General features: G+C 48.2%; 1 protein-coding gene across 2 annotated transcripts in view; it reads right to left on the reverse strand.

The window, feature by feature from the left end:
* Positions 1–7,813: 7,813 nt before the first annotated feature.
* The window catches only part of LOC135911968 (isobutyryl-CoA dehydrogenase, mitochondrial-like), a 105,215-nt gene continuing 100,479 nt past the window's right edge, over positions 7,814–12,549 (reverse strand). For both annotated transcript variants that reach the window (XM_065444350.1, XM_065444349.2), the window contains exon 10: positions 7,814–8,682. The gene's annotated coding sequence lies outside the window, so the exon portion shown is untranslated. The remainder of the gene's footprint in view (positions 8,683–12,549) is intronic.

A 12,549-nucleotide genomic window follows, 5' to 3' on the forward strand; every position in this document is an offset into this window, starting at 1 on the left:
GATAGGTGCGAGGGCACGATAGGCTCGTGTATTGAATTGGGTTTTTTCTTAAAGACACGTGTTCCCAGCCTAGGTCTTTGCTATCTGGGTAGGGGGGTAACAGCGGCGGACGCTGCATCGTATGTGTACACATTGTTATCGATTCTTAGTTTATCGAGGGTTAGCTTAAATTGCACGTTTTTGGTTTTTGCGAAGTCAATCAGTTTGCACCGAGCGATACGGGTTTGCAAAGAAAAATCCTCACGAACAGCATAATCAGTGTTCTTGAACTTGTGGCCTTTTTCTATTACGCGCTGCTTATCCTTAAAAAAGGCGAAATTGACTATGATATGTCTATTCTTCTCATCGTTGTATTGATCGAGGCGATGCGCGCGGTCTATTTGAGCTGGATCGATAGTGATACCAAGGTGTTGGTTACATATGTCAATGATTTTTGATTCTGATGATGACCATGATCCGCTTTTGTCATCTGCGATTCCAAAAAATAGCAAGTTGCAGCGGCGAAGTCTATTTCCTGTGTCTTCACAGCGCGATTGTATTGTTTTTAGCTGTGTGGAAATGCCTTTAGCTATATTCAGGGATTCGGGCGATGTGTCGTTTACCGAACTTTTCATTGAAACAATATCGACTTCTACAGCCCGGAGCCTAGTCGACAACTGCTTCAGCTCGACATCAACTGACGCCTGCCAATTCTTTAGTGCTCGCAGGTCATTACGAATCTCGTCCTGGCCGGATTCAATACGTTGCAAGGTTGCGAGAACGTTATCCAGCACATCCGGCCCGGGGTTTGATTCTATATCACCGGATAGAAGTAGGCGCAACCGACATATGCATAAACAAAACAAGTTTTTGCCACGCTTCAGTAACGACATTAGCTCACTGGGGCACGACACCGCAAAAAGACACCGGTTGCTACTTTTCAGACAAGAACAGCGGTTCAAGTAACCAACCTGAAACGTGAGCACGGGTGAGCACTCCATGTCCGAAGCGGTGTTGTGCCCCAGCGCGCCGGATGCGGATGGTCGTTTAAATACTGTGCAGCCTATGCTGTCTGTCGAAGCAGTTGGCTTTGAAGATCCTGGTTGCCAGCAGATGAACTGAGTTCCATCCAAGGCTGGCAGTTGCGTGCAATTCATGAAGCGGTCCGGTGGCTGTTTCCACATAAATGGGCCAGTTGCGCACAGGGCAGCAGGCAACGCCAGAAGAAGGGACACCTGAAACGTGAGCACGGGTGAGCACTCCATGTCCGAAGCGGTGGTGTGCCCCAGCGCGCCGTATGCGGATGGTCGTTTAAATACTGTGCAGCCTATGCTGTCTGTCGAAGCAGTTGGCTTTGAAGATCCTGGTTGCCAGCAGATGAACTGAGTTCCATCCAAGGCTGGCAGTTGCGTGCAATTCATGAAGCGGTCCGGTGGCTGTTTCCAGATAAATGGGCTAGTTGCGCACAGGGCAGCAGGCAACGCCAGAAGAAGGGACACCTGAAACGTGAGCACGGGTGAGCACTCCATGTCCGAAGCGGTGTTGTGCCCCCACGCACGGTCGCACACGTGCACATTCACACGCCGCCATGCATGCGCCGCAAACACGCAAGCGCACGCACACATGCACTAACACGCAGATCCAGGCATGCACACACACCGCGAACACTCACACACGCATACATGTACTCGCGTGCATGCATTTGCAAATATGGAGGCACTAGAACGCACACACACTCTCCCCTTGCACGCACACACACGCAGTCTCTCTCTCCCTCGCGCATACACACGCTCTTTCTCCCTCGCACACAAACACACTTTCTGTCTCCCCCGCACGTACTCTCTCTCCATCCGTCATACGCACGCACGCACGCCCGCCCGCCCGCACGCACGCACGCACGCGCACACACACACACACACACACACACACACACACACACACACACACACACACACACACACACACTATACGCACGCACAGCCATCCACACAAACACGCACACATTTATTCGCAATCGTGCATGCTGAAATTCGAAAACCCGTTGGCACGTGTACACGTTCACACGCGGCCACGCATGCACCGTAAGCGCGCGCACATGCGCACGCACACACACTGCGAACGCTCACATACGCTGCGAACGCTCACATACGCTGCGAACGCTCACACACGTCGCGAACGCTGACACACGCATACACGCACTCGCGCGCATGCAAACGCAAATACAGAGGCACACGCCCGCACACTCATACACAGATCGAACATGCGCATAGAACCATACCCAGGCACGCTCAAGACATGCACATGCATAACCACTCTGTACCATCTCGGCTGCTTCTCAAAAGCCTGCACGTGCCAACAGGCTGCATAACACTCCCTCTACCAATACCTTCTCAATGCCAACTGTAATAAATCGCTTTATGGTTTAAATTTGGCGCTTTTTCAAGCCAATGTGCCCTCTGGCGGGAGGGTGCAAAACGATTTTCTCCTGTCGTTGGACTTCACCGCCCCTGTCTGACTTTTTTTAACTGCTTTAACGTACCACCAATGTTCCGACTAACTGCCAAAATGCATATGTTGCTAGAAGGGACTACCCTCTTGTTGTAGTCATTTGAAACTTTTTGACCCTCGCCCTATATTCTGAAATATAAATTCGAAAAAAAAATTCCCATTGAGTTACACTTGTGCGTTGCTGTGAAGTTCCGAAGGAGAATGTCCAGAATTCCTGGACATGATTTTGCTGGCTACTCTGCCCGATGATCAGTACGATACCCTTAAGCGGGAGTTACTACAGCACACCACCGACTCTGAGTCCCGACTGATTCAACAGTTCCTCTCATCGGAGGAACTTGGGGACAGGAAACCGACTGAGCTGCTTCGCCGTATGACATGATTCTTATAGCAGCTTTTGCGCGCGACAGTATCCTCCCTATTGAGTATTTTGCTATAAGAATCATGTTCAGGGCTTTGTTAACTGTACAACGCAGGTCGTCTATAAAATCCCGCTTGATTGTAAACGTTGCTGTATCGGGCGAACGGGGAGCAGCATTAATGATCGCCTGCGCGAGCATGTTACTTCACTAAAAGGAAACCCGTACAGTCATGTAGCTGCGCACTGTAAGACATGTGGTTGCACTCCGATCTTTAACAAGTGCGAAATAATTGGCAGATATAGTGGAAAGCGTGCGGGCAAAAATCTTTGAAGCATATTGTATATTCAGAAGTGGCGACGCGTGCGTAAGCTCTGCGTCCCTCTCGCTCTCAACAAAAGAAATTGATTATCTTCGTGGCTGACACTAGTCCTTCTTATCCTTCTTTTTATATTCTTTATGTCACCTTCATGATGTATTTATATGCTGCTTCTGCAAATAAAGCATTTGGTTGCTAGTCAGCGCTCTGTCCTGTTTACTAGCCCGTCTTGTGTTGCGCTGTTCCTGTTTTTATTTTAAAGATGAACCAACCAACCCCATTGAACACACTGCTAACGTTCATTTCTCGTACATCGGGCTCTAATTTGTGTGCTTTACTCCCAACCGCATCGTACGTGTCCCTCCTCACCCACGCATCCTGCAGGGCTCGCATCTATACGTACTACCTCAAGAACCGTATGCCACTACCGGGTCTTGCTGCCCTTTTTGGAGGGTTTGCGCCTTCTGTTAGACATTCTCAGAGGATTTGTCGGATCATCAGATCAGAGACCTGGCACCAGATACGCTTTTTCACTGATTGCCTGCAAGTTTTCCATGCATAGCGCAGCTCTACCGAGACTGGGAAGAAGGTTTTACACCAAGATTAGCGCCTCGCCTCTCAGGCAGCCGAATTCCTATGGCGTCCGCAGCTGCTCCGGTTATCCAAGAAAGAATCCACCACCAAGGCACGCGGACAAGACGTCGTACCTTTGGACGACGCCTGCGTCCCTGAGTACGTACAGCAGTACCTCAAATTGGGGCCGAAGTATTGCCCACACCCGAAAATAGACAAGTTTGAAACGCTCTGCTTGGTCAGAAAGGCAGCTTCTAGGGCTAAGGATGAGGAAGCGGATCATGTTAGCAAGAACTGTGTTGATTGCCTTCCTCGAGGGTGACCCAATGTACGCAAGGAACGCGAGAATGCAGCATCTGTTGTTTCTTCACTTCGGGACGAGGGCCTGAAACTGCTCCTTTCGGACAAAGAAGGTGGCTTCGTTGTCGCCCCCGCAGCGACCTACCATGTCAAGGCTGAGCAAGCCCTGAGCAGCCACTTCAAGGACGCAAGTGAAGTCAAGCCAGCAAAGGTAAAGGCCGGAGCAGCCAAACTGTGCGAATCGTCGGGTTTGACCAAGCTAGCACACTCCGTGAGGACTTCAAAGGGCGTAACTTTGACTGTGTTCTCGGCAAAAACACACAAGGTGGAAACCCCTTTTCGTGTGATTGTGTCGGAGCGGGGTACCTGGCAGCGACTCCTAGGTGCTTTCCTGCAAAAATCCCTGGGAAATCTGAAAGTGGACGACCCTTTCCTCATCCGGAAGCCGCATGAAGTCACTACTTTTTTGCATAGTGAGTGCCCACCAGACTGCCGCGCCTTTTCCGTTGATGTCAAAGACTTGTATTATTTGTTACCAAGTAACCTGATCTTAGAGGAAGGCGGTGATTGCATCAATAAGTACGGCGTAATTAAGTTTCAAAATGCCTGTGGAACGAGTGTCGGCAGCTTCATGGAAATGCTCACTTACTACCTAAAATCCACATTCCTTTGTCATGACAATAAGGTTTTAATTCAAAAGCAGGGAGTGTGTATAGCTTCATGTTTGGCACCCTTACTTAGCGACCTTTTGATGGCACGCTATGACAGGAGCTTAGAGCTCGCTCGCCTACAGCTGACGACCATAAGAATATTTCGCTTTGTAGACGACTTTTTAGTATTTTATCCAGTTGACCCTTGTGACACGGACTTTACCTCCAAGACAATTATTGACGCCTTCAGTGCGATTATGACGGATTTTACATTAACAACGGAAGAGCCCACTAATGACCGTTTAAGGTTTTTAGACATTGAGATTGTTTTTAAACCGCATCATGTTTGCTGGAGCTACTCGCCTTGCACAAAGAAAGGGCTTCTCCCGTTTTCGTCTGCTCACTCCAAACTCGTACTAAGGCATGTTTGCGAGCTGCTTTGAAGCGCTCGTGCGGGCACTCTGTTGAACAGAGCTTTTCAGCACAAGTCGGCAGACTAACATCAGCTGGCTACCCGACCAGCGTTTTGTGCAGTGTTGCTGATGACCTTGTAAAAGAGTTAAAGAACGCCGGAAAGCAAACTTTGCAGTCACCACCTTCCAGATCTAGGTTTGCCGTCATTCCTTATGTACACCGTGTTTCCCATAACATTATGAAAATTGCGGCCAAGGCAGGAGTGAGGGTGGTGTGTAATGCCCCTAATAAACTGAGCGGGTTGTGCAAAATAGTCACTAGGGAGGATACTGTCGCATGTAGACGCTGCTATAAGAATCATGTTCAGGGCTTTGTTAACTGTACAACGCAGGTCGTCTATAAAATCCCGCTTGATTGTAAACGTTGCTATATCGGGCAAACGGGCAGGTGAATTAATGATCAGGACAACATTCATTTGTGCTAGATGGTGCATACTTGAATTACGAAGGAACATCGCTAACGAAGACGATCACAAGTGGAGAGAACGACACAGGACAAGCGCCAACTTCATGTAACTTTATTCACCGAAAATTCAGCAAATATAAGGAAAATCACAGACATGCGCACAATGACCATAATGCATCATCTGCCAAACCGTTCAAGATAGGACATTTCGCTTTTGAAGATGGTCAAGGAAGTATCACTAACACAGTTTTTTTCCTCTTTTCTTTATATGGAAGGCTTCAAAAACCTCACGTGCCTTTGTTTCCCTGCTTCTGCCAAGAATCTTTATCTCTCTGAATCGTGGTTCACACTTCTTGCCGTACTGGCATTGTTTTCGTGGCGAATGCTCTGCGGCTCGGTCACACGCAGTGCAAGTTGCGCAATGTTGCGAAACATGCGAAATATGCGCACCTCCTTCTTTCAGCGACCGCACATGTTCAGCGGCACGATCATTCATCACGGGCATCATCATCATCACGATCACGGGCAGATGCCTGAATGATCGTGCAGCTGAACATGTGCGGTCGCTGAAAGAAGGAGGTGCGCATCTTTCGCATCTTTCGCAACATTGAGCAACTTGTACTGCGTGTGACCGAGCCGCAGAACATTTGCCACGAAAACAATGCCAGTACTGCAAGAAGTGTGAACCACGGTTCAGAGAGATAAAGATTCTTGGCAGAAGCAGGGTAACAAAGGCAGGTGAGGTTTTGGAAGCGTTCCATATAAAGAAAAGAGGAAAAAACTGTGTTAGTGATACTTCCGTAACCCTCTTCAAAAGCGAAATGTCCTATCATGAACGGTTTGGCAGATGATTCATTATGGTCATTGTGCGCATGTCTGTGATTTTCTTTATATTTGCTGAATTTTCGGTGAATAAAGATAGATGAAGTTGGCGCTTGTCCTGTGTCGTTCTCCCCATTTGTGATCGTGTTCGCTGGCGATGTTCCTTCGTAATTCAATTAATGATCGCCTGCGCGAGCATGCCACTTCACTAAAAGGAAACCCGTACAATCATCTAGCTGCGCACTGTAAGACGTGTGGTTGAACCCAGATCTTTCACAAGTGCGACATAATCGGCAGATATAGTGAAAAGCGTGCGCGGGAAATCTTTGAAGCATATTGTATATTCAGAAGTGGCGACGCGTGCGTAAGCTCTGCGTCCCTCTCGCTCTCAACAAAAGAAATTGATTATCTTCGTGGCTGACACTTGTCCTTCTTATCTTTCTTTTTCTATTCTTTATGTCACTTTCATGGTGTATTTATATGCTGCTTCTGCAAATAAAGCATTTGGTTGCTAGTCAGCGCTCTGTCCTGTTTACTCGCTCGTCTTGTGTTGCGCTGTTCCTGTTTTTATTCTACAGCTGTTGTACTCGCGTAGTTATTAATGGCAATCTCCCGGAACCCGTTTCTATTCGCTCTGTGGTAAAATAAGGTGTCCGATGTCTCCAGCACTCTTCGCGCTTTACCTGAAACCACTATGCTTAAGCGTAATTCAGTCAAGTTGACTCTATGGCTTCAACATACAAGGTAATGAGGTAAAGGTGTTAGCCTACGCAGATGATCTAGCCTTCTTCTGCACGTGCTGACTAATACGCCACGAAGAACGCCAGGAAGGGGAGCCCAGAGTTATTTATCCACGGTCACGTAGTGCGGCTCTGCTATAGGGACAAACAATCCTGCACGCGTCCCATGCCAAGGCGCAGCCGCCCCCCCCCCTCCCCCCCCCCATCTTTCTCTAACAACTCAAGCATGCACACGTGCCTCAAGAAAACGCAGCGTAGCTCTCGCTTGTCTTGACAAAGCGTAAAACACGCGTTTTAAGCGACGGAGTTTGTCGCTGCATTCGCACGTGCTCTAGAGAGAGAGAGAGAAGAAACTTTATTATAAAGTGAAAGGATTTATGTGGTTGGGGCCCTCAGTCCAGGGCCCCAATGGCTGTCGCTACCGCTCGTGCTCGTCGTATCAGGGCCAGCCAGAACCTGAGGCTGGGAGCGACGGAGGATCGCCTCCCACTGCGCATATGTTGGTTGGGGGGATTGTAGAAGAGGGATGTTCTTAGGTGGTTTTTGGCACTCAATCGTGACGTGGAACGTCGTCGGTGGTGCACCGCACCCTGGGCAGGTGGTGGGATAGAGCTTGTTCAAGAAAGTTCAGCCAAAATTGGCAGCCTGCACAGCGTCCCCGCTAAGCATGTAAAACAAAGCCTCTGTAATTTGTATTTTTTATTCTCTACAACATAACTGCGACAACCCTGTTACAAAATACATCAGAGCGTCTGTAGGAGAGCGCTAGGGTTAGGGCGATGTTACCACGGCGAGGCGTTTATCAAGGCTCCTTATTTTATGGCGTTATTATAAATCTGAAAAGGGGTATATAACTGGACAATGCAGTTATTACGTTTCGGGAAACACGAAAGTTGCACATAAACCTCCCTAGTCTATCCAATTACAAAAACAGCCCTTAAGATGCGTCAATTTGCGTCTTCGGGTTTATTAATAATTTCAGTGATCCACATATGCGCAATGTGATCTTCCTGCGCGTTGGCTATTATAACTGCATGCTTTGTGCGCTTTGCGGCTGAAACCTTGACGCACAAAGCGTGCGATTCCGCCTTCAGTCTGTATGTAAGCGCTAACGCTGCTATAAGCGCGTTGGATGTCAGTAATAACCGATGATACGTCGCTTCAACTTGCGTGGCATTACGATAAAGATTGTCAGAAGAAAATCATAGGCAATGTTTAAATCAGACAGCACATGATACTTGTGTCACGGCAGCGAGCGTATCTCCAATACCTCCCGTGATTTATTTGCGCATATTACGTAGGCTCGCTTAATACGTAGCTACGAAGATTCTGACAATAAATTGATATATAATGGAACGGCACACGATTTTGATGAGGGCACAGAAAGAGCAGTGTGCTGGCACCTCCTGGTGCAGAGAACGCCGTGAGCGGAGAGTACAGTTTGTAACCCACATGCCCGCCAACGGTCGGCTGCATTTTGGAAAGAGCGTACGAACACCATGGTGGTCGCAGTTTCATAGCGTCGTCTCCGCCTGGTACAGGTAATGCTGGCACTGGAACAAGAAAGCAAGCAAAGGGCTATCAATAGTTAGCGGCATAAGTAAGACGTTTTGCCTAGAAAATACACTCGAAAAATATTCCGCCAGGAGCCATCAAATATGCCACTCAGGGATAGCTTTTATATACCCGGCTGCATTTCTGATGCGGACAGATTGCGGCCTGGCTCTCATTGTCACCGTTCACTTGTCTCTTTCTCCTCCTCCTATGTGCGTGACATTGTCGCCAGCTGCGCCAACAAATCACGCGCCTCACTCCTCCTCCGCGCATGCGCTTGTTTCTGAGTTGTTTGCTCTCCGCCTCACATGTTTCTTGTCACCCTCTGAAGAGCTACGAAAAAAAGTGACTCGCTATCCCGGTCCTGCAAAAGTGCATGTCCAGCGAAGCTGTTTCAAAACAATCGCTATAACGGCTGAGGGGGGTATGCAATGTTTTATTGATGGTTCGGATGCTTGTTTTCAGCTTGATCTTTATTGAAAAGTACGTTGTTCTGTGTTCCTGAAAAGTATATTTCAACAAGAGACGATACGAACACTGAGTCACAATCACGACACAATTTTAAAAGGAGGATAACATATACAAAGTACAAAGCATTGTGCACATGATACGTTTTGAAAGAAGTGTCCGAGCTCACACTCACTAACATATAAGCCTATAGACCGGCGTAAACGCACAGTTACACATAGACTAATTGTCACATTACACAAAATCTTGTTCATTATACACAGTGTACACAATGGTTATGTACAATGGTTATGCAAAATGATGATGTGACTTTACATAGTTTTATAGCGATGCTATGAGGTGTGTATATACAAAGATAATCATGCATACCAGAGCACACAGAAATCTCGGGCACCTACATACATGTGTATTCAGTGAATAATTTTGATGGCCTGGCTACAAGAAGCAGACTGGTCGAAAATTAAGCCATACGCGTCCGTCAGCTACCGACACGAAACGGCACGACCACTGTTGAAGGAACTCCTTTTCCCCAATAAAGAACAATTCCTCTGACAGAAACTACAGTAGCTCAGATTAGAGCCTCTCTAGAAGTGGAAACAGAGCGCGGCGACAATATCTCGAGGAAACTGCCTCGCACCAGTTACGCCACAGACAAAGGCCCCAGCAGCAATTACTAAACGTCCCGCAAAGCGGTTACGTGAGCAGCGACCAGATGTAATAAAGCGGTTAACTCCAAGGCCACTCAAACAAGTATGCAAGGCCCTCCAATATATTCTAGCAACGACGCATTGCAGCAGCATATGCTTGATGGATTCTTTAAAGGGGCAATTGAGACCCAGCGCAGATGGGACTACAACCAACCGCTATAGCCTGTCCCATGTGGAGCACTTGGCACCCTGGATGCCACATGAAGTCGCGCAGGTGGCCGGGCAGAAATGGCGCCGTTATTGCACCCCACGTCGAATTATTCGAGCGTGCTCGGCGCGCTTGGCGAACTAGAGGAACCAGTAAGGTTGACATTGTACCCACAACAGAGTTTTCCAGAACGTCAACATCAGAACATATTTGTTGCACGTGGCAATAAAATGCCACGGCCGTAGAGTAAAATGTAGTTGGCTTTAAGACACTTGTGGTCCAGGATTTATGTGTACGCCTGGTAGCATGCAACGAATTTTTGTACCGAGGAAATGGCAGGCGACTTCGCGCGTGGGACCCTGATCACGTTATAACAGACAGAGGAGAAATCGTAGAGCAAGCAGCCGGCAGCGGCTAGACACGGATGAGAACGCCAACCCCCCGCGAGCCCACGAGAGCGTGGTTTCTCAAGCGTTGGGCGACAGACCAATTTTGTACTACCCGACCAGAAGAAGGAACCAAGAAGGGACTGCACTGACCTAGCAACCAGTAATGGCAGCTGTACAAGGTGACAAACGTACCACACACGGCCACAAAATACAGACTATGCTAAGTACCTTCTTTCTAATAAAGGTAAATGATACCTTTGAACATCCTTGACATTTCGTCTTACATATTCAATAATTGAGAGCCACACAGAATCTGATATGCCATCATAGGTTCAATCAAGGCGTTAAAGACGAATATAATCGCTCTTTTGAAGACAGAAAATGGAACTTAGGCGTGTCTGTGGGGAACGAATTGACCAATAACGAAATTTTGAGAAATTCAGCGCAGCACCTGAAATATTCCCGTACTGAGTGAAAATTCCAAGGCTACGGGATAAGCTGTCTTCATTCCTGAGATACAATGTAATGTCCTGGGTCAATGTAAGTCAAGTTGCTCTTTTATAACTTTTTTCCTTATATCCTCCATAAACTTGCATATTTATGGAAATAAATTCATTCAATTCATTCATGTCATCGGCGAAGGCTGTCATTTTCACAACACCGCTACCGGGCAGTGCGAGACCGCGCACGTAAGGGTCTCTCAGTACCGAGCGCAGAAATGGCTCCAAGCTCAGCTGGAGGTCTGGGGACAGAGGGCACCCCTGACGAACAGAACGAGTGGCGGGAAATGGTGCACTTTCACCACCATCAAGAAATAATGTGCTTCGGGTATTTGAATAGGCATTCCTCATAAGTTCAAGAAAATTTGATGAAAAGCCGAACGAGGTCAGTACATTAAATATGTAGCTATGTTCAAGGCGATCGAATGCCTTTTCTTGATGTAGTGAAACCAAAAGACCTCGTGCTGACCTGGTCAGCGTGTACGCCATTATTCCAAGCGTAACGAATGAGAGACTGTGTATCTTTCTGCCAGGGACCGAACATGTCTGATGGTGCCCGATTAATGAAGGCATCAGGCTTCCCAAGCGTCGAGTGACAATAACTGTGAAGATATTGTAGTCAACAGTGAGAAGCGTAATTGACCTTCATTCCTCTGGACAAACAAAGATGATGATGGATCGTGCTAAGGTATCAGCACAGTACGGCCATCGCGAAAACTAGCCAGGAATTCCAAATTCTCAAAGCAGCGGTGGATAACAGATACGAAAGTGGGACCAATATTTTCCCAGAGCGCTAGATAAAAATTGGAGGACGCTTAGGCTTCGCCTTCAAGAGTGGAACGCGATAGCGTTACCGCATCCCGTTCGCACCGCCTACTCAAACGCGCTACGCCAGCCAAACGTCGCGATCGGCAGATATAGCCGGGCCCCGACGCGCCATGAAGGCGGACGTGGTCATGGGGCGAGTGGCACGCCACGTGTCGGGGCAGCGCCGTACATTGCGAGGAGGGGGTCTTCTGTGTTTGCCGCAAGATGGCTCTGCGTGTGCGCAGAGCGCAGAAGAAATTTAGCGAAAACGTACTTCGCTACTCGTGAAACTGCGACTTCTGTAAGTTACATGGTCATAATTACCGACATACACCGCAGTATAACTTTCTACGGCACGTTTTTAAGACAACACCGCATTCACTAGAGGCGATTTTGTCCCTTTTTGAAGGAACGAACACGTGGCTGAGTGGTAACGTCTCGGTCTCACACTCCGGAGGCCCTGGTTCGATTCCCACCAGCCCATCTTGCAAGATGATTTTTATTTATGAAGTGCCTTCTGGGATTTATCGCTCACGGTCAACGCCGCTGACGCCGACACCAACGCCGACGACACCGGCTTTTCTGCGACACGAGCTCCTTAACACTGTCGCGTTAAAACTTAACGGGCAACGTCCGGCCCTGGGCCACGCGAGCCACGCTTCATGGAAGATAATGCTGCCTCTACCTCATCAGCTGATGGTCGCGCACAAAGGCAGTCAGCTACCTCAGCTGGAACCTGAGGGAGCCCCCTAAGCATTATACGAGATCCTCGAGAACCAGGCTCTATTTGCGTGTTTTCAAAATGTGTTACAAGGAGCGAATGTGGGGTGTTACATGTGGGAGGCGA

This window comes from Dermacentor albipictus, chromosome 10 (genome assembly GCF_038994185.2).
Source record: "Dermacentor albipictus isolate Rhodes 1998 colony chromosome 10, USDA_Dalb.pri_finalv2, whole genome shotgun sequence".
Taxonomy (NCBI): Eukaryota; Metazoa; Arthropoda; class Arachnida; order Ixodida; family Ixodidae; genus Dermacentor; species Dermacentor albipictus.